The 23733-nt window shown below is 40.9% G+C and overlaps 16 non-coding genes and 18 pseudogenes across 16 annotated transcripts; all 34 read right to left on the reverse strand.

The window, feature by feature from the left end:
* Positions 1–12799: 12799 nt before the first annotated feature.
* LOC114772490 (uncharacterized) lies at positions 12800–12918 on the reverse strand (annotated as a pseudogene).
* Positions 12919–13840: 922 nt separating this feature from the next.
* Positions 13841–13959, reverse strand: LOC114772491 (uncharacterized; annotated as a pseudogene).
* A 144-nt stretch (positions 13960–14103) lies between these two features.
* LOC114772486 (uncharacterized) lies at positions 14104–14222 on the reverse strand (annotated as a pseudogene).
* Positions 14223–15521: 1299 nt separating this feature from the next.
* Positions 15522–15640, reverse strand: LOC114772488 (uncharacterized; annotated as a pseudogene).
* Positions 15641–15784: 144 nt separating this feature from the next.
* On the reverse strand, positions 15785–15903 carry LOC114772493 (5S ribosomal RNA). The gene has a single exon (XR_003743981.1). It is a non-coding gene; the product is annotated as a 5S ribosomal RNA (ribosomal RNA).
* A 145-nt stretch (positions 15904–16048) lies between these two features.
* On the reverse strand, positions 16049–16167 carry LOC114772484 (uncharacterized; annotated as a pseudogene).
* Positions 16168–16311: 144 nt separating this feature from the next.
* On the reverse strand, positions 16312–16430 carry LOC114772471 (5S ribosomal RNA). Its single transcript, XR_003743968.1, has one exon. It is a non-coding gene; the product is annotated as a 5S ribosomal RNA (ribosomal RNA).
* A 144-nt stretch (positions 16431–16574) lies between these two features.
* LOC114772473 (5S ribosomal RNA) lies at positions 16575–16693 on the reverse strand. The gene has a single exon (XR_003743970.1). It is a non-coding gene; the product is annotated as a 5S ribosomal RNA (ribosomal RNA).
* A 144-nt stretch (positions 16694–16837) lies between these two features.
* Positions 16838–16956, reverse strand: LOC114772475 (5S ribosomal RNA). Its single transcript, XR_003743972.1, has one exon. It is a non-coding gene; the product is annotated as a 5S ribosomal RNA (ribosomal RNA).
* A 138-nt stretch (positions 16957–17094) lies between these two features.
* LOC114772494 (uncharacterized) lies at positions 17095–17212 on the reverse strand (annotated as a pseudogene).
* Positions 17213–17356: 144 nt separating this feature from the next.
* On the reverse strand, positions 17357–17475 carry LOC114772489 (uncharacterized; annotated as a pseudogene).
* A 144-nt stretch (positions 17476–17619) lies between these two features.
* Positions 17620–17738, reverse strand: LOC114772503 (5S ribosomal RNA). Its single transcript, XR_003743982.1, has one exon. It is a non-coding gene; the product is annotated as a 5S ribosomal RNA (ribosomal RNA).
* Positions 17739–17882: 144 nt separating this feature from the next.
* On the reverse strand, positions 17883–18001 carry LOC114772485 (uncharacterized; annotated as a pseudogene).
* Positions 18002–18145: 144 nt separating this feature from the next.
* On the reverse strand, positions 18146–18264 carry LOC114772482 (5S ribosomal RNA). Its single transcript, XR_003743979.1, has one exon. It is a non-coding gene; the product is annotated as a 5S ribosomal RNA (ribosomal RNA).
* Positions 18265–18408: 144 nt separating this feature from the next.
* LOC114772474 (5S ribosomal RNA) lies at positions 18409–18527 on the reverse strand. The gene has a single exon (XR_003743971.1). It is a non-coding gene; the product is annotated as a 5S ribosomal RNA (ribosomal RNA).
* A 144-nt stretch (positions 18528–18671) lies between these two features.
* LOC114772476 (5S ribosomal RNA) lies at positions 18672–18790 on the reverse strand. The gene has a single exon (XR_003743973.1). It is a non-coding gene; the product is annotated as a 5S ribosomal RNA (ribosomal RNA).
* A 144-nt stretch (positions 18791–18934) lies between these two features.
* On the reverse strand, positions 18935–19050 carry LOC114772497 (uncharacterized; annotated as a pseudogene).
* Positions 19051–19194: 144 nt separating this feature from the next.
* LOC114772498 (uncharacterized) lies at positions 19195–19313 on the reverse strand (annotated as a pseudogene).
* Positions 19314–19456: 143 nt separating this feature from the next.
* Positions 19457–19575, reverse strand: LOC114772504 (5S ribosomal RNA). Its single transcript, XR_003743983.1, has one exon. It is a non-coding gene; the product is annotated as a 5S ribosomal RNA (ribosomal RNA).
* A 145-nt stretch (positions 19576–19720) lies between these two features.
* LOC114772472 (5S ribosomal RNA) lies at positions 19721–19839 on the reverse strand. Its single transcript, XR_003743969.1, has one exon. It is a non-coding gene; the product is annotated as a 5S ribosomal RNA (ribosomal RNA).
* Positions 19840–19984: 145 nt separating this feature from the next.
* Positions 19985–20103, reverse strand: LOC114772496 (uncharacterized; annotated as a pseudogene).
* A 137-nt stretch (positions 20104–20240) lies between these two features.
* Positions 20241–20359, reverse strand: LOC114772502 (uncharacterized; annotated as a pseudogene).
* Positions 20360–20495: 136 nt separating this feature from the next.
* On the reverse strand, positions 20496–20615 carry LOC114772501 (uncharacterized; annotated as a pseudogene).
* A 143-nt stretch (positions 20616–20758) lies between these two features.
* Positions 20759–20877, reverse strand: LOC114772480 (5S ribosomal RNA). The gene has a single exon (XR_003743977.1). It is a non-coding gene; the product is annotated as a 5S ribosomal RNA (ribosomal RNA).
* A 143-nt stretch (positions 20878–21020) lies between these two features.
* LOC114772500 (uncharacterized) lies at positions 21021–21139 on the reverse strand (annotated as a pseudogene).
* Positions 21140–21283: 144 nt separating this feature from the next.
* LOC114772477 (5S ribosomal RNA) lies at positions 21284–21402 on the reverse strand. The gene has a single exon (XR_003743974.1). It is a non-coding gene; the product is annotated as a 5S ribosomal RNA (ribosomal RNA).
* A 144-nt stretch (positions 21403–21546) lies between these two features.
* Positions 21547–21665, reverse strand: LOC114772483 (5S ribosomal RNA). Its single transcript, XR_003743980.1, has one exon. It is a non-coding gene; the product is annotated as a 5S ribosomal RNA (ribosomal RNA).
* A 145-nt stretch (positions 21666–21810) lies between these two features.
* On the reverse strand, positions 21811–21929 carry LOC114772479 (5S ribosomal RNA). Its single transcript, XR_003743976.1, has one exon. It is a non-coding gene; the product is annotated as a 5S ribosomal RNA (ribosomal RNA).
* Positions 21930–22062: 133 nt separating this feature from the next.
* LOC114772492 (uncharacterized) lies at positions 22063–22181 on the reverse strand (annotated as a pseudogene).
* Positions 22182–22325: 144 nt separating this feature from the next.
* Positions 22326–22444, reverse strand: LOC114772499 (uncharacterized; annotated as a pseudogene).
* A 145-nt stretch (positions 22445–22589) lies between these two features.
* On the reverse strand, positions 22590–22708 carry LOC114772478 (5S ribosomal RNA). The gene has a single exon (XR_003743975.1). It is a non-coding gene; the product is annotated as a 5S ribosomal RNA (ribosomal RNA).
* Positions 22709–22852: 144 nt separating this feature from the next.
* Positions 22853–22971, reverse strand: LOC114772495 (uncharacterized; annotated as a pseudogene).
* A 144-nt stretch (positions 22972–23115) lies between these two features.
* Positions 23116–23235, reverse strand: LOC114772481 (5S ribosomal RNA). Its single transcript, XR_003743978.1, has one exon. It is a non-coding gene; the product is annotated as a 5S ribosomal RNA (ribosomal RNA).
* Positions 23236–23379: 144 nt separating this feature from the next.
* Positions 23380–23498, reverse strand: LOC114772487 (uncharacterized; annotated as a pseudogene).
* Between the last annotated feature and the right edge of the window lie 235 nt (positions 23499–23733).

A 23733-nucleotide genomic window follows, 5' to 3' on the forward strand; every position in this document is an offset into this window, starting at 1 on the left:
GAAATGTTTAATTTCAAAGTGAAACATACAAACTACTTAAAACAACTTGAAATGCCCAGTGCTTTCAAAATACAATATTCTACTAAATTAAATAATCACAAAAAAGTCTTTACATTACTGTCAAACGACAAACCCTGGGCTGTAAGGCTAAACAACTCTTTTGATTATATTTGGCCATTATAAAATCCCGTATTATAGTTCTTACGTTTAACCAAAACGTTGTTTGGAGGCTGACTTGAACACAGGGATGCATAGCTTTGCTAGCTTAGCTAAGGTTAAGATTTGTAAACTGAGGTGCCTATGTACCTATGTCTATGTGAGTCAGGAATCTGAGGTCTCCATTGAACCGAATCGAAAGTCATGTGACCAATCACGTCACATTTAAATCGCAGCTTTTTGCGTTCATGTAATCGCACAGACTGACATCGCGATTACGATTGCGATTAGATTAATCGTGCAGCACTACCGATATCCAACCTTCCGTTTATATAAAAAGTCGTAGCCCATATCCATCACCTGGAATATCCATGAAGTATATCAATCGGGATTTAGACCTCATCATAGCACTGAGACAGCGCTGGTTAAAGTGGTTAATGACCTGCTGTTGGCCTCTGATCAGGGACGCATCTCGCTGCTTGTCCTGCTTGATCTGAGTGCAGCGTTTGACACTATCGATCACACTATTCTCCTTGCCAGGTTAGAGAATGTTGCTGGGATTAAGGGAACAGCCCTTGTATGGTCCAGATCATATCTGACCGATCGGTATCAGTTTGTGGAAACCAATGGTGTTTCGTCTTCACATAGTAAAGTAGGGTTTGGTGTTCCACAAGGTTCTGTCCTAGGTCCGTTACTTTTTTCTCTATACATGTTACCTTTAGGCGACGTCATCCGCAAACACGGTATTAGCTTTCATTGCTACGCTGACTACACACAGCTGTATCTGTCAGCAATGCCAGATCAGAGGCAGCAGCTGAACAAAATAGAGAATTGTCTGAAGGACATTAGACAGTGGATGCTCACCAACTTTCTCCTGTTAAACCCTGACAAGACAGAAGCTCTTGTACTTGGGCCTCAAGCAGCCAGGCATAAACTGGCTGACTACACAATAACCCTGGATAGCCTTTCTATCTCACCGAGTATTGAAGTGAAGGATCTAGGTGTCATCATTGATGCAGGTCTCTCATTCGATTCACACGTAGATAATATCACTAGGATAGCATTCTTTCACCTTAGAAATATTGCGAAAATAAGAAATATCAGTTCAATGCATGATGCAGAAAAGTTGGTCCATGCATTTATTACATCAAGGTTAGATTACTGCAATGCATTATTGTCTGGATGCTCTAGTAGGTGCATGAGTAAACTCCAGCTAGTACAGAATGCTGCAGCCAGAGTTCTAACCAGAACCAGGAAATTTGACCACGTCACCCCAGTCTTACAATCACTGCACTGGTTACCCATCCATATTAGGATTGACTACAAAATCCTACTTTTGACCTATAAAGCTCTAAATGGTCTCGCCCCACAGTACCTGAGTGAACTTTTGGTTCTTTACGAACCGCCACGCCCCCTTCGATCAATGGGTGCGGGGTCACTACTGGTACTAAAGGTGCAGAAGGTCACAGCTGGGAGTAGATCCTTCTCATATACATCTCCGCAGTTTTGGAACGACAGACACTCATTTCACTTCACTTTGACACAGTGTCAATTATAACATCCACTTTATGACACAGCCACCCTGTTAGACACATACAGTGTTAATTTCACCCTAGTTAGGCTGACCTAGTTAGGGTACCGGGCCACTGTAGCACCAATATACCACTATAACCACATATTTCAGTACCAGTCACACAATGCCTTGTCTGCCGCTGCTTCTGTCTGTTCTCTCCGAGATACTGAATCAAGCGTCCAGACCACCTGCAGACTGCAGTGAAGAGACCAGCAGATAAATCCTGGTTACTGACAACTGCTAAACGAGGACATAGCATGAAACGAACCAGAGGGTCACCACTACTACCACCACCGTTACAACAACAGATTCAGGGATCTTCAAGTGGACCAGTAACATCATTATGGACATGTAATCTAGACCATGACACTGGACTACTCCAACCCTACAACTGTAGGACTTTTTTTTTTTCTTATTGGACAAATCATCCCCAACCCTGCACTAACACCACTTGCAGGCTCACTCTACCCTGGAAGGGGATCCCTATCTGTATCACTCCTTCCCAACGTTTCTTCCTTTCTTTTTTCTCTCTCCTGCAGTTTTTTTGTGTGTGGAGTTTTTCACACACTGTATGTGATTATGGGCTATAAAAGAAATTCCGTTTTTATTATGGCAATTTGCATGTAACTCCAGAATGTTATGAAGAGCAATCAGATGATTTGCAAAGTCCTTCTTTGTCATGAAAATGACAAGTCCTGCCATAAGTCCTGCCATAAAAGGACCTGCTGAGATCATTTCAGTGATCCTCTCGTTAACACGGATGAGATTGTTAAGAAGCACAAGGATGGAGATCATTCTATCATGCTGATAGTTAGAATAGCAGACTGGAGGCTTTAAACTGGATGCTTTATTGTGTTGCATGAAAAGGGCTTCACATGCAAGGATATTGCTGCTTCTAAGATTGCACCTAAATCGTCACCTAAATTTATCAAAATAATTAATAATAATAATCAAATACTTGAAGGATTTATTCAAGTGTTGTGAAGAAGGCTTCAGGGTGCCCACGAAAGACCAGCAAGCATCAGGACCATCTCCTAAAGATGATTTAGCTGTGGGATCGGGGTGCCACCAGGGCAGAGTTTGCTCAGGAATGGCAGCAGGCAGGTGTGAGTCCATCTGCACCCACAGTGAGGCCAGGACCTTTGGAGGATGGCCTGGTTTCAAGAAGGGTAGCAAAGAAGCCACTATGTATTGTTCCAGTGTTCTCTTATAATTCGCTTATGACTAAATTAATTTACACACGCGGCTGTGCACCCCAGGTGAAGTTTAAGGCGGGGTACCTTTGCAGGGAAAGTGGTGCAGCAAAAGCGTTTAAAATGAATGAATAAATAAAAAAAAACTGAACACGTTTGAGTTCATGGACGTTTACTAATGTGGGACATAATGTGTTTTTTAAGTGCTCAGTTTACGATGTTACGACTAGATGCTAGCGTTAATGCTAACTGCATTAACTTAATTCATAACTAAAACCCGGCTGGTTATTAGGCGCGGTCCAGCAAGCGCAATTGAAATAATGTTAGTAAGTAAGTCCACTTTTGCTGTATAAAATGAATCCTCAATGGGAGAATAAAGGGATGAAAAAAACAAGGACGTCAGGTGAGTTGGTGGAAGAAAAAATTAAGGTGACCTAAGATGAAGATGGGGCAGTGGTGGCCTAGCGGTTGAGGAAGCGGCCCCGTAATCAGAAGGCTGCCAGTTTGAATCCCGATCCGCCAAGGTTCCACTGAGGTGCCACTGAGTAAAGCACCGTCCCCACATGTCCCCACACACCGTCCCCGGGCGCCTGTCATGGTGCCCACTGCTCACTCAAGGTGATGGCTTAAATGCAGAGGACAAATTTCACAGTGTGCACCGTGCGCTGTGCTGCTGTGTAGCAGCAATTACTTCACTTTACTTTCAAGAAGAGATGTACCAAGTTTCATGTCAATATGTTGAATTATGACGAACTGTGGATGGTTTAAAGATCCCATTATAAGTGAATGAGGAAAAAACAAGGGATGACAAACAAGAAGGGTCATGTGAAGGGTCCCGCTTACTACCATTGTGTCCCTGAGCAAGACACTTAACCCTAAGTTGCTCCAGGGGGACTGTCCCTGTAACTACTAATTGTAAGTCGCTCTGGATAAGGGCGTCTGATAAATGCCGTAAATGTAAATGTAAATGTAAATGTAAATGTGAAGGAAAATGAGGGGGTCATTGACATGCAGTGTACTGAGTTATAGGTGCATACAACGAAAAGCAGGGTGATATGGGGCAGTAACACAATTGACAAATGAAAGTGAGTATGTGTAACACTGTGCTGTGCAAGTGTTTATCATTAATTATAATAATTTTATTTTCTTATTTAACTTGCTACAGACATGACCAAGGGACAGAGGAAAAGAGAAGTTGGAGTAGAAGTCGGAGGAAAAGGGTGGAGAAGAGAGATTAAAAAAAAATGGTGGTGAAGGATAGGGAATGATCACATATCATCTGCTTCTGTACCTGTTTAAAGAGACAAAGAAAAAACAATTACAGCAACAAACAACTTCTGTATATATTCCTGTTAATAATGAATATAAAATTAACAGCACATAGTACTAATAAAACAGTTCAGCTGCTCCAGACAGACTCTGTGAGTACGTGTTTGTGCGCCTGTGTGAGGGTGCACACCTGTGTGTGTGAAATTGCCCTCAAGCCCTCTCCATGTTAGTGGTTAATAGTGTTTGTGAGGAGCCACAACCCCGCTTGCCCATGTAGGAGGCACCGGCAAAAGAGTTGCCACTGCATGAACAATTGCGGCCCCCATCTAGAAAAGAGCCGAGGGGGTAGGGGGCAACCAGCAGCTACAATACAGCAGCCCCAAAAGACCAACATAAAACACATTACGTCGTATTACATCTGGTTAGCCTCGTCTAACATTTTTTGCAATGTTTACACTATACATGAAATACAAAAATAAAACACATTTATACAGTACAGGCCAAACGTTTGGACACATCTTCTTATTTAGTGTGTTTTCTTGATTTCCATGATCGTTTACATTGGTAGATGTGGAGTTATGTACTCCACATGTGTTCATTCATAGTTTTGATGCCTTCAGTGAGAATCTACCAACGTAAATGGTCATGAGAATAAAGAAAACACGTTGGATGAGAAGGTGTCTCCAAACTTTTGTCCTGTAGTGCATAACAGAGCATCACTTCCAAACCAAAGTAATAATAAGATGAAGAATAAATAAAAGAATAATAAATAAGATGAACACTAAAGACTTTCAACAAGAAAATGATAATATATTTAAAGAAAGAAAAACTTTAGTAAAGACAATAAAATTAAAAATAATGTCTCAATCATCTGTGCATGCACTAACCAGAAAAGCTCAAAGAAGATTGTAAACTCAGGAGAAAGGTGTTCCAGAGCTGCAAAGCGATATGCAGGAACGAGAGTAGATCATTCAGTCCATGGAAAAGACCATCTGTGACCTGAAGAATAAAAAGGAGGAACTGGAAAAAGTACGGTTCACTTTGGAATACAAAAGCAAAAGACAGATATAGCAGCTTGAACTGAAGGATAACGGGATCCAAGAATTGAAGGATCAGATCTAAGTGATAGAAGGGAATATGGCAGAGCTCAACACGAACAACGCGCGTCTGGACATAAACTTGGCTAAAATGATGGACAAGATGTAGGCCAGTGACGAAGAGATGCTCAAGGAGATGCAAAAGGTTTAAAACATAGATGCCATCATATACCAGTTTAGGAAAGACCTGCATAACTGCATGGACTTCATCCAGGAACCCAAAAAACTAAAGGAAAGCTTTAAGGAACTATATGACAGCTACGTCCAGCAGAGCGATGTGAATGAAATCATAGGTGTGGATGCGCAGGCAGCCACAGACATGCAGGAGGAGATGAATCGAGAAGAGAAGCTGCTAGAAAGCCATTTGGCCTTACTGAAAAAGAAATTCGTCAAACAAAGGGAGGCCCACCAAGATGAAGAATACAACATTGTAATGGAAAACTCTAATCTGATTAAGACCATTAAAGAGTTGCGTCAGGAGTTACGAGACTGTCTGACTTAACTCAGCAAGGCGCAATGGCTGCCGCGCTGATCATGATGACAAGGAGTGCCAAAATCTAAAGAAGGACTTTTTGGACCAATGATAGCAGAACTATTTACAGATCAACACTGGAAAAACCGAGGAGGTAGTCTTCCACGGCAACATCCATGTTGGGAGCTACAGGTACATTTTTTGCAGGGGCCACACGCCAGGGGAGTGTGATGGTGCAGCTGCAGAACGAGGCTGGATTAGCCCGATAACTCCCACCCATTTGCTGGTTCCACCACGTTCACATTGTCCACTTTCTTTCCCACCTAGACGTCAACATGAAATTTTCCACACTGATTGATTCGATTTTTCTCACATGCACAGACTGAAACCAAATACTTTTAAGCTTAAAGGCTTCATCGTCACTGCACAATTATACTTAGTACAGTACAGTTGTGGCTAAATGTTTTGAGAATGACTCAAATACTGATTTTCACAAAATATTCAGTGTTTTTAGATCTTTTTGTCAGTTGTTTCTAAGGTGTATTAAAGTATAATTACAAAAAATGTATAACGTCTGGGCCAAATCCTTACTGATGGCAACCCATATCTTCACAATCATTGCTTGGAGACTGTCAGAACTTGTCGCCATTTGAGGATTGTGCACAAAACAGGTATGTTTTGTAACCCAAGCCACTTAGTTATTTGGCCTTAGGCACAGTGCTCCATCATGCTGGAAAAGGCACGGTTCTTACGGTTCTTGTATGGTTGGGAGAAGTTGCACTGGACCCACGTTCATCATGCACTGTCCAAAAACCGTGTGCTTCCATTTACAGTTAAGTTGAGCTACACATCTTGCTAGGCTATTGTCCTTGTCCCAGTACATATCTGCACAGGAGGAATGTTATCACTCTGCCCCAGGATTGTTGGAGTTTAATCAGTAAAAAAGCCGGACAAGAAAACAGAGAATTACAGTAATCCAGTATAGACGTTATGAATGCGTGTCACGTTCCCCTCTAGCTCAGGTGATAAATGGAGGACGCAGGTTGAAATGAGAAATTAGTATTTTATTGAAACTCAGGGAAGTTGAAATATTATCTTAGGTGAGCACGTAACCCACTAGGCTACTATCACCTCTACTAGATATCTACTCCAGCAGGCGGAGAATGGCACCCGACCTGCAAGGTGTTACCTTGATCTAAGTGTGTCCAGGCATGGAGGTAGGTACTTGTCGAACAGAATGGCCAGGTTATCCTTCTCTGACTGGACTTCTCTGCTGTTAATCCAGCTGGTGACTGGAGGTTTCCACCCCAAAACTTCTGGACCGACGTACAGAATTCCTGTGCAACAGCAAAAGCAGTTCGTCTTGTAAAAAGTAACACTTTAAACAGATCCATTGCAGCATTTAGTCCCACCGCACTCAATTTTCCATGCAAATATTCAGTCATTCAGTGAGATTATTATGTTATTATGTATTGTGTATTCATGTATTACGTTTGGGATACTGAGTGTGTGTGTATATGTGTGCAGGTTGCTCATGCAATTTGTCAGGAATCAGTGGTTGCTGTTGAAGTCAGTTAGAAATAAGAATTTAAATTTTGTGTGAGAGATGGACAGGCCAGTAGTAATTTGCATTAAACAAGTAATTTAATAAATGTAATAGAAATTAAAACAGCAAATTAGGAGCACTGATCTACTACATTTGGATCTATAGGTGTGTTTGTGTGAGGGTGTGTGTGTGTGTGTGTGTGTGTTTTGTACTATACTGACCTAAATGGGACAATATGGCAGGTCTGGCCTTTCCTATGTGGCTGACCTCAAAAATCAGCTGCATTGTGTTTTTCAGTGGAATTCGCTCATTATTGGCTAAAATGAGAACCTAAATGAGCACACACACACACACACACACACACACATTAACAGACCTAATACACACATCTTAAAATGCCAAAAGACCTCAGTCCTACAAGCCATTTTTTTTTAGAAGCAAAAAAATAGTCACATTCATTACCATAGGCAGAAATTCTGCTTAATTTGATTAACTGAACACATTAACTGTACCTTATCATTCATGACTGTGTTCAGATCCATATGGGATCGACATCACCATCCTGCACAATCCACTTCGGACCATCATGTGTGATGTTAGACAGTTCACGCATGATGCTCGAGAAGAGACCTGCCACAGCAGAAGATAGAGCAAATACAGACCAAAGTCAGACAACATTATCCCAACCTAAACAGGTTTTAGAAAACCGATTTGGCGGTTTAAAAAAAAATTGAAAAAATAAAAAAATAGAAATCAAAGTTTTCTAACAGTGTTAGTGTCGGTCCCGTGTTGGCCCTCAGAAAAGGTGACAGTTTAAAAATATAATTGACTTTTTTTTTTATGAGAATAGTTTTTCAAATCTGGCAATTGTGGCCTAGCGACTAGGGAAGTGGACCCGTAATCGAAAGATTGCAGAGTGTGTCACGTTCCCCTCTAGCTCAGGTGATAAATGGAGGATGCAGGTTGAAATGAGAAATAAATTTTTTTGGGGTTCACTGTCGTTGCCTTTAAGGACAACATGCAGTGCAGAGACAAACTCGGGTTGTGTGAGGCAGACCAAACGCAGGACTAAAGGGACTGGCTGGTTATAAAGAGGAGTGGACAGACCCATTAACGCTAAACTAACCAATCACCGATCAGAAGTCATTATCCCGCTCAGCCTCCATGATTACCACCACTCACCTGTGATGAAGAACAGGTGGGAATAGTCAGGGTGCTCGTGAGCCCCGGAAGAACACACACTCATACACGGGAGAGGTCGCCCGCTCGGGGCGTGGCAGAGGTGGCACCAATGTTACAGAGTGATGGCAATCACTTCTTTTTTGCACTAAATCGGCAAGGTTTTCTTTAACTTTTATTCCACCGCTACATTCAACTCTGCGAGATTATTTGTGCGTTTCTCCTCTGATCCCAGCATAATTAACATGTGACACGTTCCCTGAATTGGCTACTGTGCCTTTTGTCCTCCACGGTTTCATTTAATGAACTGGAATCGAACTAAATACTGTCCTGGAAAACGATGAGTTCTTGTTATCTTCTAAAAACGATTGGTTGTCTTTTCACGATATTGATAAATTCCCTGTATTGAGGACACTAAAGGAGTTGCTGCATGGTGCGGAACTTCGGTGGTCCAGGACTCTTCCCAGTGAGGTATAGGAATCTGTCCTCTCCCAGTATCTGTATCCAGGTGTCCTGATGCTCTTCCAGACTCTTTTTACATGATAATAAGTCAGATTGGCAAGTGAACATTAGCAAGACGTCCAACTGGGCAAATAGCAGGTGGCACGTATGATTATTGTAATTGTGAAACCAATAACCACAGTGCCACATATATCCCAGGACAAATTTAAAATACCATAATGGGTCACAACCATAATTTAAAATTTCAATCAAATACTTCGAATATGATGCATAAAATAGTATGTAGCTCAGTAACTTGGTGTAGGTTATGGCTTCGTGAAGATAATCACTGTCTGTTAATAAAGTAAACTATTCTACCTTTTTTATGACTGCTAGTATGTCACTGGGAGGTTCTCCCCATGTTTTCATATATATCTTCCAAAGATATTTACAGAATTCATCATGTCCATACATCAGTGCAGGAAAAAAACGAGTACGGAATGGACGGTAGTTAATAATGACCTCACGGGAATAATAGATAACTTTCTTTAGAGAGTCTTTGTTTTTTAAAGAAATATAAAATTCATTATCTTATATATTGGACATATATATATATATCTTTATCTATATATATATATATATTTGTTTCAGTTTAAATAATTTAGGGTTAGAGGTTAGGGTTAGGGGAAAAAAAGGTTGGCCGTCTGAAGACGGCCGGGGTGGCCATCCGAAGATGGCCTTGGCACTGTCCAGCAACCAGTGCTCCCCCAATGTGCACCCACCACACAAAACATCTTCCCAATTCGGCTTTAAAATCCCTTTGTAACAATTATTTATTAATTTGTTTATCTTGGATTTAGGGCTTGATTAAGGTTAGTTTAGATTTTAGGCCTGTCATGGAAGGCCTGGAGAGGCTTTCCATGACAGGTAGGTTAATAATTCCAAAATAGGGTTCTGGTAGGATTAATAGTACCAAATTAGGGTTAAGGTTAGGTTTAAAGGCAGGGGTAAATGATTAAGTTTAGGTGTTGAGTTTAGGGCACTGGTTAAGGAAAGGGGTTAAGTAAGGGGTTAAGGTTAGGGTTAGGGTTAGGGAATCAGGAGGAATGAGATTCAAAAACCCCACTCCAATCCGGCGCCCCACCCCCCCACCCGGAGGAAGAGAGGCAGGACCACCGTTATGCACGGGCCTAGCATCCATCCCGCCCTCGAACCACACCCATCCCAGGCCCCACACACGTCATCAAAGCACCACACTCCTCCCGTCACCAGGACAGTAGGGGTTGGGAAAATAAATAAATAATTCCATTCTAATAATGAACCTCCAATAATGTTTTAAGGTCAGGATTCAGATAAGAGTAAGGGTTTATTTTAAAGCAAACTAAGGGTTAAGTTTAGGAGTAGGGGTTAATTTAAAATAAACTAAGGGTTAAGTTTAGGATTGTGTTCTGGTTAGGGTATAGAATCACTAAACCACGGGAAATAGATATCCCAGTGATGGTACATGTGTAATGTTTAAAGGAGTACGTTTGGGTTTACTTTTACGTTTACGTTTTGATGTGAGTTTGGGGTTAAGATTAGGAGTGGGGTTAAGATTAGGACTTTTTGCCCCTTTTAGTGCGCCTCTGGTATTGCCAACCGTCAGGTGACATGAAAGGTGGGGAGTCATGGCATGTGCTCCCGTTCTCAGTAGGATCTGGAGTTGTAGTTTGGATTCCGGTCCAGTCCTCATCCAAATTGAATGTGTGTTGTGTGTTGTGTGTGGTCTCTTTTAGGGTGTCATTTTGTGTGGTGTTTTCTATGTTGTGGACCAGAGCAGTCATTTGGGCCCTGGCATGGTGTGTCTCTGAAGTCTTTTACCCAGGACCCTACTGGCCCATCTAGCTCCAGTCTCAAAAAGATCTTCCCAGTCCTCTGATATGTCAACTTTATTTCGTTTAGTAGTTTGACAATTTCATCCTCATAATGCTGCTTCAGGATGACATGCGTTGTGTACTCCCACTGCCTGGCATTTTCCTGAATGAGAAGTAAGGTTTTGTCATTCATGGTGGCTGGTTTTATGGTCTGTGAGAGGAACTGTGTGATTCCTTGGATGGAGGATGGCATTTTGTTAGAATCAGAGACATTGTTTTGATGATGCACAAACACCGGATGAAATTGTAGATTTTTTCACCAGTGGCCTGTGCCTCATCTGTAAACTCCCAAAATAATTACCACTCTGCTCCACTCCACTGTGTCAAGTATCCGTGTATTTGGGACGTGTGTGTGTTTGTCCTCTGTTGTTTTGTGCTGCAGGACGTGTTGTGCGTGTTGTGTTTTGTGGAAATCACTACGCGTCGGCCGGCGCGCAGGACTCCACCGAGAAGCTGCAGCTGGCAGCGGGGGGTCTGTCTCCCCCCCAACCCGTACAATCTAAACCAGTGAGGACCTGGTAGCGGTTCCCCGTTTCAAAAAATTGCCCATAGTTATAAGGGTTAAATGAATCATTATAAACGCTGTAATCGCGTGTTGGAACGTGGCCGCCTCGTGTTTCCCAGTAATTTTCCGCGCGGCGCGACGGGACCAAATACGGTCTCCTGCGCTCCACTCTCAGCATAACAGCAGAATCACAACAAACCCCAAAATAATTAAAGTGCACAAAATTAAATCAGCAAGCCGGCGCGCGACGTTTCGGTGATGATTTTCACCTTCTTCAGGCGAATAGCTTGCAATAAACGCTGGGGGAGCGAACAGAGAAATGAAATAAAAGAATTGGTTTTTAGAAAAACCGTTGGTAAGGTTTTCAGAAAAATAGAGGCTTAGAGATATGCGTTCAGGTCGGTGTCTCGCAGCAGAATGGTTAGGGTTAGGGTTAGGGTTAGGTTGGGGGAAATTGGCGCCCAAAGCCGAAGCCAGGACCACCAAACCGCCGCCCAAAGCTGAAGCCAGGACCACCGTTAGGGTTAGGGTTAGGGCTAGGCACAGCACACTTTTCTTATTGTCAAAATGAGCCGGAGAGATGTCCCCTTTGTGTCATTATAACAAGAAAACTATCTGATATTACCAGAAATGTTTTCGCCGCATGCGTCGCTTATTATTAACGTAGAAAATAAGCACACTGCTCGGTCAATGCTGTATGTCTTATTTTTTTGGGCTTTGTCAATTTTGTCTGGGGCCTTTTTTTTATTAAAAATAAGAAATGTGTCTTGGGCTTCCATAAATGGGAAAAGCTTGAAAAATGTCATTATAGTAAAAAATAAAGTCATAGTCCATAATGTGAAAACCTGTAAAAATAGTTAAAAAGCATTAAAAAGCAAAGTCGAAAGTCAAAAAGATGAAAAAATGACAAAGTCCAAAAAAAAATTAAGTCGAAAGTCAAAAAGCTGAAAAAATGACAAAGTCCAAAAAATTACCCAGCGTGCCGAGGGGGACCTCCAAGGCTGAGGTCAGCCGGTCTCCTGACCGACCAGAGTGCACCTAAATCGGGGAAGAAGTGCGAGCCCAGCCTCTCTGGTTCTCAGCAGTGTATAGGTAGAGCTGAGGGGTATGAAAAAGTCAAAAAAATGACAAAGTCCAAAAAAAAAAAAGTCGGAAAGTGAAAAAGTAAAAAAAATGGCAAAGTCCAAAAAAAATTCTAAGTCGAGAGTCAAAAAGCTGAAAAAATGACAAAGTCCAAAAAAAAAACTAAGTCGGAAAGTGAAAAAGTAAAAAAAATGGCAAAGTCCAAAAAATTTTCTAAGTCGAGAGTCAAAAAAGCTGAAAAAATGACAAAGTCCAAAAAAAAAACTAAGTCGGAAAGTGAAAAAGTAAAACAAATGGCAAAGTCCAAAAAAATTTCTAAGTTGAGAGTCAAAAAAGCTGAAAAAATGAAAAAGTCGGAAAGTGACTTAGTGACAGTTAAAGCACCTGGTATTCCCAGGAGGTCTCCCATCCAAGTACTAACCAGGCCCAAGTCTTCTTAGCTTCCGAGATCAGACGAGACCGGGCGTTCTTGGGCTGGTATGGCCGTAAGCAATCTCTGCTTGAAAATCTTGGACTTTAAACAACCTAGGCTTGAAAACATATCACAGAGTGAAAATAACTCTTAACTTACTTTAAAAAAAAACTAACAAAGCGATGCAACAAAACTTCATTTTAAAAAGTTTTTCAACAGCCGGAGAGATGTCCCCTTTGTGTCATTATAACAAGAAAACTATCTGATATTACCAGAAATGTTTTCGCCGCATGCGTCGCTTATTATTAACGTAGAAAATAAGCACACTGCTCGGTCAATGCTGTATGTCTTATTTTTTTGGGCTTTGTCAATTTTGTCTGGGGCCTTTTTTTTATTAAAAATAAGAAATGTGTCTTGGGCTTCCATAAATGGGAAAAGCTTGAAAAATGTCATTATAGTAAAAAATAAAGTCATAGTCCATAATGTGAAAACCTGTAAAAATAGTTAAAAAGCATTAAAAAGCAAAGTCGAAAGTCAAAAAGATGAAAAAATGACAAAGTCCAAAAAAAAACTAAGTCGAAAGTCAAAAAGCTGAAAAAATGACAAAGTCCAAAAAATTACCCAGCGTGCCGAGGGGGACCTCCAAGGCTGAGGTCAGCCGGTCTCCTGACCGACCAGAGTGCACCTAAATCGGGGAAGAAGTGCGAGCCCAGCCTCTCTGGTTCTCAGCAGTGTATAGGTAGAGCTGAGGGGTATGAAAAAGTCAAAAAAATGACAAAGTCCAAAAAAAAAAAAGTCGGAAAGTGAAAAAGTAAAAAAAATGGCAAAGTCCAAAAAATTTTCTAAGTCGAGAGTCAAAAAAGCTGAAAAAATGACAAAGTCCAAAAAAAAAACTAAGTCGGAAAGTGAAAAAGTAAAACAAATGGCAAAGTCCAAAAAAATTTCTAAGTCGAGAGTCAAAAAAGCTGAAAAAATGAAAAAGTCGGAAAGTGACTTAGTGACAGTTAAAGCACCTGGTATTCCCAGGAGGTCTCCCATCCAAGTACTAACCAGGCCCAAGTCTTCTTAGCTTCCGAGATCAGACGAGACCGGGCGTTCTTGGGCTGGTATGGCCGTAAGCAATCTCTGCTTGAAAATCTTGGACTTTAAACAACCTAGGCTTGAAAACATATCACAGAGTGAAAATAACTCTTAACTTACTTTAAAAAAAAACTAACAAAGCGATGCAACAAAACTTCATTTTAAAAAGTTTTTCAACAGTTAAAGCTTACAGCACCTGGTATTCCCAGGCAGTCTCCCATCCAAGTACTAACCAGGCCCAAGCCTTCGTAGCTTCCGAGATCAGACGAGACCGGGCGTTCTTGGGCTGGTATGGCCGTAGGCAACCTCTGCTTGAAAATCTTGGACTTTAAACAACCTAGGCTTGGAAACATATCACAGAGTGAAAATACCTCTTAACTTACTTTAGAAAAAAAATAACAAAGCGATGCAAAAAAACTTCATTTTAAAAAGTTTTTCAACAGTTAAAGCTTACAGCACCTGGTATTCCCAGAAGGTCTCCCATCCAAGTGTAACCTGTCTTCCCTGGACCTGTCCCTTCCAGGTACTCTGCGTTGTGATCGTATAGTAGACAGGACACAGGACGGTTGCAACTGACGTTTTTACTGTAACAACTGTAACAAATAAAACATGGGCTGTGGATGCAGAGCGTCTCACACAGGGCTCCCCTCTTAATAGGTAAGAAAGAATCTGACCGGAATCACACAATTGATTCCCCATACAAAAAAAATATACAAAGTGAATATAAATTAAACATCCAATAAAAACAAATCACTACTCACAAAATTATTCTAGAAATAATTACATAAGAACAGTATGAACATTTACAGTACAACAAATATAACTCATTAATACAATACAAAATAAACTTCTCCATACCTGTAACAAATAAAACATGGGCTGTGGATGCAGAGCGTCTCACACAGGGCTCCCCTAAAGAAATAAAACGCGCTCGGTGAACGAGGTGCAGCACATGTTCCAAGCGCTAACAATTAGCGCATATGCTAGCGCCGAAATAAAACTATGTCTAACTCTATTAAACACTCCCGCTCCATTACTACCGCTCTAACCTACTTCTAAATGGGAAATATACAGCATAATGAAAATTAATTTTGATCCCAAAACCAATTTATTCGCTTTTCCCAAATACAGCGTGCCACGACAAACCTACCTCTTAATAGGTAAGAAAGAATCTGACCGGACCACGCATGCGCACGCAGGTAACCGCGTAGTCAGCCCAATAATGCGCGTGCGCTCGCACACACACCCAGAACCAAAAGGCAGGAGATATAGAAAAAAAACATATAGAACCAAACCAAAATGCACATAACAGGAAAAAAACACAAAATCCCAGAGGTTGCATGTTTTGGTGAATCGCAAATTACATACCCTGTTACACAAGTACTAACCAGGCCCAAGCCTTCGTAGCTTCCGAGATCAGACGAGACCGGGCGTTCTTGGGCTGGTATGGCCGTAAGCAACCTCTGCTTGAAAATCTTGGACTTTAAACAACCTAGGCTTGAAAACATATCACAGAGTGAAAATACCTCTTAACTTACTTTAGAAAAAAAATAACAAAGCGATGCAAAAAAACTTCAATTAAAAAAGTTTTTCAACAGTTAAAGCTTACAGCACCTGGTATTCCCAGGCAGTCTCCCATCCAAGTACTAACCAGGCCCAAGCCTTCTTAGCTTCCGAGATCAGACGAGACCGAGCTTTCTTCGGGTGGTATGGCCGTAAGCAATCTCTGCTTAAAAATATTGGACTTTAAACAACCTAGGCTTGAAAACATATCACAGAGTGAAAATACCTCCTAACTTACTTTAGAAAAAAACTTACAAAGCGATGCAAAAAAACTTCATTTTAAAAAGTTTTTCAACAGTTAAAGCTTACAGCACCTGGTATTCCCAGGAGGTCTCCCATCCAAGTACTTACCAGGCCCAAGCCTTCTTAGCTTCCGAGATCAGACGAGACCGGGCGTTCTTGGGCTGGTATGGCCGTAAGCAATCACTGCTTGAAAATCTTGGACTTTAAACAACCTAGGCTTGAAAACATATCACAGAGTGAAAATACCTCTTAAGTTACTTTAGAAAAAAAATAACAAAGCGATGCAAAAAAAACTTCATTTTAAAAAGTTTTTCAACAGTTAAAGCTTACAGCACCTGGTATTCCCAGGCAGTCTCCCATCCAAGTACTAACCAGGCCCAAGCCTTCTTAGCTTCCGAGATCAGACGAGACCGAGCGTTCTTCGGTTGGTATGGCCGTAAGCAATCTCTGCTTAAAAATATTGGACTTTAAACAACCTAGGCTTGAAAACATATCACAGAGTGAAAATACCTCCTAACTTACTTTAGAAAAAAACTAACAAAGCGATGCAAAAACACTTCATTTTAAAAAGTTTTTCAACAGTTAAAGCTTACAGCACCTGGTATTCCCAGGAGGTCTCCCATCCAAGTACTAACCAGGCCCAAGCCTTCTTAGCTTCCGAGATCAGACGAGACCGGGCGTTCTTGGGCTGGTATGGCCGTAAGCAATCACTGCTTGAAAATCTTGGACTTTAAACAACCTAGGCTTGAAAACATATCATAGAGTGAAAATACCTCTTAACTTACTTAAAAAAAAAACTAACAAAGCAATGCAAAAAAACTTCATTTTAAAATGTTTTTCAACAGTTAAAGCTTACAGCACCTGGAATTCCCAGGAGGTCTGCCATCCAAGTACTAACCAGGCCCAAGCCTTCTTAGCTTCCGAGATCAGACGAGACCGGGCGTTCTTGGGCTGGTATGGCCGTAAGCAACCTCTACTTGAAAATCTTGGACTTTAAACAACCTAGGCTTGAAAACATATGACAGAGTGAAAATACCTCTTAACTTACTTTAGAAAAAAACTAACAAAGCGATGCAAAAAAACTTCATTTTAAAAAGTTTTTCAACAGTTAAAGCTTACAGCACCTGGTATTCCCAGGAGGTCTCCCATCCAAGTACTAACCAGGCCCAAGCCTTCTTAGCTTCCGAGATCAGACGAGACTGGGCGTTCTTGGGCTGGTATGGCCGTAAGCAATCTCTGCTTGAAAATCTTGGACTTTAAACAACCTAGGCTTGAAAACATATCACAGAGTGAAAATACCTCTTAAATTACTTTAGAAAAAAACTAACAAAGCGATGCAAAAAAACTTCATTTTAAAAAGTTTTTCAACAGTTAACGCACCTGGTATTCCCAGGAGGTCTCCCATCCAAGTACTATCCAGGCCCAAGCCTTCTTAGCTTCTGAGATCAGACGAGACCGGGTGTTCTTGGGCTGGTATGGCCGTAAGCAATCACTGCTTGAAAATCTTGGACTTTAAACAACCTAGGCTTGAAAACATATCACAGAGTGAAAATACCTCTTAACTTACTTTAGAAAAAAACTAACAAAGCGATGCAAAAAAACTTCAATTAAAAAAGTTTTTCAACAGTTAAAGCTTACAGCACCTGGTATTCCCAGGCAGTCTCCCATCCAAGTACTAACCAGGCCCAAGCCTTCTTAGCTTCCGAGATCAGACGAGACCGAGCTTTCTTCGGGTGGTATGGCCGTAAGCAATCTCTGCTTAAAAATATTGGACTTTAAACAACCTAGGCTTGAAAACATATCACAGAGTGAAAATACCTCCTAACTTACTTTAGAAAAAAACTTACAAAGCGATGCAAAAAAACTTCATTTTAAAAAGTTTTTCAACAGTTAAAGCTTACAGCACCTGGTATTCCCAGGAGGTCTCCCATCCAAGTACTTACCAGGCCCAAGCCTTCTTAGCTTCCGAGATCAGACGAGACCGGGCGTTCTTGGGCTGGTATGGCCGTAAGCAATCACTGCTTGAAAATCTTGGACTTTAAACAACCTAGGCTTGAAAACATATCACAGAGTGAAAATACCTCTTAAGTTACTTTAGAAAAAAAATAACAAAGCGATGCAAAAAAACTTCATTTTAAAAAGTTTTTCAACAGTTAAAGCTTACAGCACCTGGTATTCCCAGGCAGTCTCCCATCCAAGTACTAACCAGGCCCAAGCCTTCTTAGCTTCCGAGATCAGACGAGACCGAGCGTTCTTCGGTTGGTATGGCCGTAAGCAATCTCAGCTTAAAAATATTGGACTTTAAACAACCTAGGCTTGAAAACATATCACAGAGTGAAAATACCTCCTAACTTACTTTAGAAAAAAACTAACAAAGCGATGCAAAAACACTTCATTTTAAAAAGTTTTTCAACAGTTAAAGCTTACAGCACCTGGTATTCCCAGGAGGTCTCCCATCCAAGTACTAACCAGGCCCAAGCCTTCTTAGCTTCCGAGATCAGACGAGACCGGGCGTTCTTGGGCTGGTATGGCCGTAAGCAATCACTGCTTGAAAATCTTGGACTTTAAACAACCTAGGCTTGAAAACATATCATAGAGTGAAAATACCTCTTAACTTACTTAAAAAAAAAACTAACAAAGCAATGCAAAAAAACTTCATTTTAAAATGTTTTTCAACAGTTAAAGCTTACAGCACCTGGAATTCCCAGGAGGTCTGCCATCCAAGTACTAACCAGGCCCAAGCCTTCTTAGCTTCCGAGATCAGACGAGACCGGGCGTTCTTGGGCTGGTATGGCCGTAAGCAACCTCTACTTGAAAATCTTGGACTTTAAACAACCTAGGCTTGAAAACATATGACAGAGTGAAAATACCTCTTAACTTACTTTAGAAAAAAACTAACAAAGCGATGCAAAAAAACTTCATTTTAAAAAGTTTTTCAACAGTTAAAGCTTACAGCACCTGGTATTCCCAGGAGGTCTCCCATCCAAGTACTAACCAGGCCCAAGCCTTCTTAGCTTCCGAGATCAGACGAGACTGGGCGTTCTTGGGCTGGTATGGCCGTAAGCAATCTCTGCTTGAAAATCTTGGACTTTAAACAACCTAGGCTTGAAAACATATCACAGAGTGAAAATACCTCTTAAATTACTTTAGAAAAAAACTAACAAAGCGATGCAAAAAAACTTCATTTTAAAAAGTTTTTCAACAGTTAAAGCTAGCACCTGGTATTCCCAGGAGGTCTCCCATCCAAGTACTAACCAGGCCCAAGCCTTCTTAGCTTCTGAGATCAGACGAGACCGGGTGTTCTTGGGCTGGTATGGCCGTAAGCAATCACTGCTTGAAAATCTTGGACTTTAAACAACCTAGGCTTGAAAACATATCACAGAGTGAAAATACCTCTTAACTTACTTTAGAAAAAAACTAACAAAGCGATGCAAAAAAAATTCATTTAAAAAAGTTTTTCAACAGCTAAAGCTTACAGCACCTGGTATTCCCAGGAGGTCTCCCATCCAAGTACTAACCAGGCCCAAGCCTTCTTAGCTTCTGAGATCAGACGACACTGGGCGTTCTTGGGTTGGTATGGCCGTAAGCAATCTCTGCTTGAAAATCTTGGACTTTAAACAACCTAGGCTTGAAAACATATCACAGAGTGAAAATACCTCTTAACTTACTTTAGAAAAAACTAACAAAGCGATGCAAAAAATCTTCATTTTAAAAAGTTTTTCAACAGTTAAAGCTTACAGCACCTGGTATTCCCAGGAGGTCTCCTATCCAAGTACTAACCAGGCCCAAGCCTTCTTAGCTTCCGAGATCAGACGAGACCGGGCGTTCTTGGGCTGGTATGGCCGTAAGCAATCACTGCTTGAAAATCTTGGACTTTAAACAACCTAGGCTTGAAAACATATCACAGAGTGAAAATACCTCTTAACTTACTTTAGAAAAAAACTAACAAAGCGATGCAAAAAAATCTTCATTTTAAAAAGTTTTTCAACAGTTAAAGCTTACAGCACCTGGTATTCCCAGGAGGTCTCCTATCCAAGTACTAACCAGGCCCAAGCCTTCTTAGCTTCCGAGATCAGACGAGACCGGGCGTTCTTGGGCTGGTATGGCCGTAAGCAATCACTGCTTGAAAATCTTGGACTTTAAACAACCTAGGCTTGAAAACATATCACAAAGTGAAAATACGTCTTAACTTACTTTAGAAAAAAAACTAACAAAGCGATGCAAAAAAAATTCATTTTAAAAAGTTTTTCAACAGTTAAAGCTTACAGCACCTGACATTCCCAGGAGTTCTTCCATCCAAGTACTAACCAGGCCCAAGCCTTCTTAGCTTCCGAGATCAGACGAGACCGGACGTTCTTGGGCTGGTTTGGCCGTAAGCAATCGCTGCTTGAAAATCTTGGACTTTAAACAACCTAGGCTTGAAAACATATCACAGAGTGAAAATACCTCTTAACTTACTTTAGAAAAAAACTAACAAAGCGATGCAAAAAAACTTCATTTAAAAAAGTTTTTCAACAGTTAAAGCACCTGGTATTCCCAGGAGGTCTCCCATCCAAGTACTAACCAGGCCCAAACCTTGTTAGCTTCCGAGATAAGACTAGACCGGGCGTTCTTGGGCTGGTATGGCCGTAAGCAATCTCTGCTTGAAAATCTTGGACTTTAAACAACCTAGGCTTGAAAACATATCACAGAGTGAAAATACCTCTTCACTTACTTTAGAAAAAAACTAACAAAGCGATGCAAAAAAACTTCATTTTAAAAAGTTTTTCAACAGTTAAAGCACCTGGTATTCCCAGGAGGTCTCCCATCCAAGTACTAACCAGACCCAAGCATTCTTAGCTTCCGAGATCAGACGAGACCGGGCGTTCTTGGGCTGGCATGCCGTAAGCAATCTCTGCTTGAAAATCTTGGACTTTAAACAACCTAGGCTTGAAAACATATCACAGAATGATAATACCTCTTAACTTACTTTAGAAAAAAACTAACAAAGCGATGCAAAAAAACTTCATTTTAAAACGTTTTTCAACAGTTAAAGCTTACAGAACCTGGTATTCCCAGGAGGTCTCCCATCCAAGTACTAACCAGGCCCAAGTCTTCTTAGCTTCCGAGATCAGACGAGACCGGGCGTTCTTGGGCTGGTATGGCCGTAAGCAATCGCTGCTTGAAAATCTTGGACTTTAAACAACCTAGGCCTGAAAACATATCACAGAATGAAAATACCTCTTAACTTACTTTAGAAATAAACTAACAAAGCGATGCAAAAAACTTTATTTTAAAAAGTTTTTCAACAGTTAAAGCTTAGAGAACCTGGTATTCGCAGGAGGTCTCCCTTCCAAGTACTAACCAGGCCCAAGTCTTCTTAGCTTCCGAGATCAGACGAGACTGGGCAATCTTGGGCTGGTATGGCCGTAAGCAATCTCTGATTGAAAATCTTGGACTTTAAACAACCTAGGCATGAAAACATATCAAAGAATGATAATACCTCTTAACTTACTTTAGAAAAAAACTAACAAAGCGATGCAAAAAAACTTCATTTTAAAAAGTTTTTCAACAGTTAAAGCTTACAGCACCTGATATTCCCAGGAGGTCTCCCATCCAAGTACTAACCAGGCCCAAGCCTTCTTAGCTTCCGAGATCAGACGAGACCGGACGATCTTGGGCTGGTATGGCCGTAAGCAATCTCTGCTTGAAAATCTTGGACTTTAAAAAACCTAGGCTTGAAAACATATCACAGAGTGAAAATACCTCTTAATTTACTTTAGAAAAAAACAAACAAAGCGATGCAAAAAAACTTCATTTTAAAACGTTTTTCAACAGTTAAAGCTTACAGCACCTGGTATTCCCAGGAGGTCTCCCATCCAAGTACTAACAAGGCCCAAGCCTTCTTAGCTACCGAGATCAGACGAGACCGGACGTTCTTGGGCTGGTATGGCCGTAAGCAATCTCTGTTTGAAACACTTGGACTTTAAACAACCTAGGCTTGAAAACATATCACAGAGTGAAAATACCTCTTAACTTACTTTAGAAAAAAACTAACAAAGCAATGCAAAAAAAACTTCATTTAAAAAGGTTTTTCAACAGTTAAAGCTTACAGAACCTGGTATTCCCAGGAGGTCTCCCATCCAAGTACTAACCAGGCCCAAGCCTTCTTAGCTTCCAAGATCAGACGAGACCGGGCGTTCTTGGGCTGGTATGGCCGTAAGCAATCTCTGCTTGAGAATCTTGGACTTTAAAAAATCTAGACTTGAAAACATATCACAGAGTGAAAATACCTCTTAACTTACTTTAGAAAAAAACTAACAAAGCCATGCAAAAAAACTTCATTTTAAAAAGTTAAAGCTTACAGCACCTGGTATTCCCAGGAGGTCTCCCATCCAAGTACTAACCACGCCTAAGCCTTCTTAGTTTCCGAGATCAGACGAGACCGGGCGTTCTTGGGCTGGTATGGCCGTATGCAATCTCTGCTTGAAAATCTTGGACTTTAAACAACCTAGGCTTGAAAACATATCACAGAGTGAAAATTCCTCTTAACTTACTTTAGAAAAAAACTAACAAAGTGATGCAAAAAAACTTCATTTTAAAAAGTTTTTCAACAGTTAAAGCTTACAGCACCTGGTATTCCCAGGAGGTCTCCAATCCAAGTAGTGACCAGGCCCAAGCCTTCTTAGCTTCCGAGATCAGACGAGACCGGGCGTTCTTGGGCTGGAATGGTCGTAGGCAATCTCTGCTTGAAAATCTTGGACTTTAAACAACCTAGGTTTGAAAACATGTCACAGATTGAAAATACCTCTTAACTTACTTTAGAAAAAAACTAACAAAGCGGTGCAAAAAAAACTTCATTTTAAAAAGTTTTTCAAAAGTTAAAGCTTACAGCACCTGGTATTCCCAGAAGGTCTCCCATCCAAGTACTAACCAGGCCCAAGCTTTCTTAGCTTCCGAGATCAGACGAGACCGGGCGTTCTTGGGCTGGCATGGCCGTAAGCAATCTCTGCTTGAAAATCTTGGACTTTAAACAACCTAGGCTTGAAAACATATCACAGAGTGAAAATTCCTCTTAACTTACTTTAGAAAAAAACTAACAAAGTGATGCAAATAAACTTCATTTTAAAAAGTTTTTCAACAGTTAAAGCTTACAGCACCTGGTATTCCCAGGAGGTCTCCAATCCAAGTACTGACCAGGCCCAAGCCTTCTTAGCTTCCGAGATCAGACGAGACCGGGCGTTCTTGGGCTGGAATGGTCGTAGGCAATCTCTGCTTGAAAATCTTGGACTTTAAACAACCTAGGCTTGAAAACATATCACAGAGTGAAAATACCTCTTAACTTACTTTAGAAAAAACTAACAAAGTGATGCAAATAAAACTTCATTTTAAAAAGTTTTTCAACAGTTAAAGCTTACAGCACCTGGTATTCCCAGGAAGGTCTCCCATCCAAGTACTAACCAGGCCCAAGCCTTCTTAGCTTCCGAGATCAGACGAGACCGGGCGTTCTTGGGCTGGTTTGGCCATAAGCAATCTCTGCTTGAAAATCTTGGACTTTAAACAACCTAGGCTTGAAAACATATCACAGAATGAAAATACCTCTTAACTTACTTTAGAAAAAAACTAACAAAGCGATGCAAAAAAAATTCATTTAAAAAAGTTTTTCAACAGTTAAAGCTTACAGCACCTGATATTCCCAGGACGTCTTCCATCCAAGTACTAACCAGGCCCAAGCCTTCTTAGCTTCCGAGATCAGACGAGACCGAGCGTTCTTGGGCTGGTATGGCCGTAAGCAATCTCTGCTTGAAAATCTGGACTTTAAACAACCTAGGCTTGAAAACATATCACAGAGTGAAAATACCTCTTAACTTACTTTAGAAAAAAACTAACAAAGCGGTGCAAAAAAACTTCATTTTAAAAAGTTTTTCAAAAGTTAAAGCTTACAGCACTTGGTATTCCTAGGAGGTCTCCCATCCAAGTACTAACCAGGCCCAAGCCTTCTTAGCTTCCGAGATCAGACGAGACCGGA

The sequence above is a fragment of the Denticeps clupeoides genome, unplaced genomic scaffold, assembly GCF_900700375.1.
Source record: "Denticeps clupeoides unplaced genomic scaffold, fDenClu1.1, whole genome shotgun sequence".
NCBI classification, from domain to species: Eukaryota; Metazoa; Chordata; class Actinopteri; order Clupeiformes; family Denticipitidae; genus Denticeps; species Denticeps clupeoides.